The following is a 1,591-nucleotide window of genomic DNA, read 5'->3' as shown; positions in this document are numbered from 1 at the left end:
AGTGGCAGATATGTAAATACGGGGTTGACATACCATTTCTTGCGCATTACGGTTCGAACACTCGAACACCTATACGGATTCTCCTGCACAGTGGCAGATATGTAAATACGGGGTTTACATACCATTTCTTTCGCATTACGGTTCGAACACTCGAACACCTATACGGATTCTCCTGCACAGTTGCAGATATGTAAGTACGGGGTTTCCATACAATTTCTTGGGCATTACGCTTCGAACACTCGAACACCTATACGGATTCTCCTGCACAGTGGCAGATATGTAAATACGAGGTTTACATACCATTTCTTGCGCATTACGGTTTGAACACTCGAACACCTATACGGATTCTCCTGCACAGTGGCAGATATGTAAATACGGGGTTGACATACCATTTCTTGCGCATTACGGTTCGAACACCCGAACACCTATACGGATTCTCCTGCACAGTGGCAGATATGTAAATACGGGGTTTCCATACCATTTCTTGCGCATTACGGTTCGAACACAAGAACACCTATACGGATTCTCCTGCACAGTGGCAGATATGTAAATACGGGGTTTCCATACCATTTCTTGCGCATTACGGTTCGAACACTCGAACACCTATACGGATTCTCCTGCACAGTGGCAGATATGTAAATACGGGGTTTGCATACCATTTCTTGCGCATTACGCTTCGAACACTCGAACACCTATACGAATTCTCCTGCACAGTGGCAGATATGTAAATACGGGGTTTACATACCATTTCTTGCGCATTACGGTTTGAACACTCGAACACCTATACGGATTCTCGTGCACAGTGGCAGATATGTAATTACGGGGTTTCCATACCATTTCTTGCGCATTACGGTTCGAACACTCGAACACCTATACGAATTCTCCTGCACAGTGGCAGATATGTAAATACGGGGTTTGCATACCATTTCTTGCGCATTACGCTTCGAACACTCGAACACCTATACGGATTCTCCTGCACAGTGGCAGATATGTAAATACGGGGTTTACATACCATTTCTTGCGCATTACGGTTTGAACACTCGAACACCTATACGGATTCTCCTGCACAGTGGAAGATATGTAAATACGGGGTTTCCATACCATTTCTTGCGCATTACGGTTCGAACACCCAAACACCTATACGGATTCTCCTGCACAGTGGCGGATATGTAAATACGGGGTTTCCATACCATTTCTTGCGCATTACGGTTCGAACACTCGAACACCTATACGGATTCTCCTGCACAGTGGCAGATATGTAAATACGGGGTTTCCATACCATTTCTTGCGCATTACGGTTCGAACACCCGAACACCTATACGGATTCTCCTGCACAGTGGCAGATATGTAAATACGGGGTTTCCATACCATTTCTTGCGCATTACGGTTCGAACACTCGAACACCTATACGGATTCTACTGCACAGTGGCAGATATGTAAATACGGGGTTTCCATACCATTTCTTGCGCATTACGGTTCGAACACTCGAACACCTATACGGATTCTCCTGCACAGTGGCAGATATGTAAATACGGGGTTTGCATACCATTTCTTGCGCATTACGGTTCGAACACTCGAACACCTATACGGA

This window comes from Camellia sinensis, chromosome 6, assembly GCF_055761805.1.
Source record: "Camellia sinensis isolate YWXY chromosome 6, ASM5576180v1, whole genome shotgun sequence".
Classification (NCBI taxonomy): Eukaryota; Viridiplantae; Streptophyta; class Magnoliopsida; order Ericales; family Theaceae; genus Camellia; species Camellia sinensis.
This window is presented reverse-complemented; position numbering follows the sequence as displayed.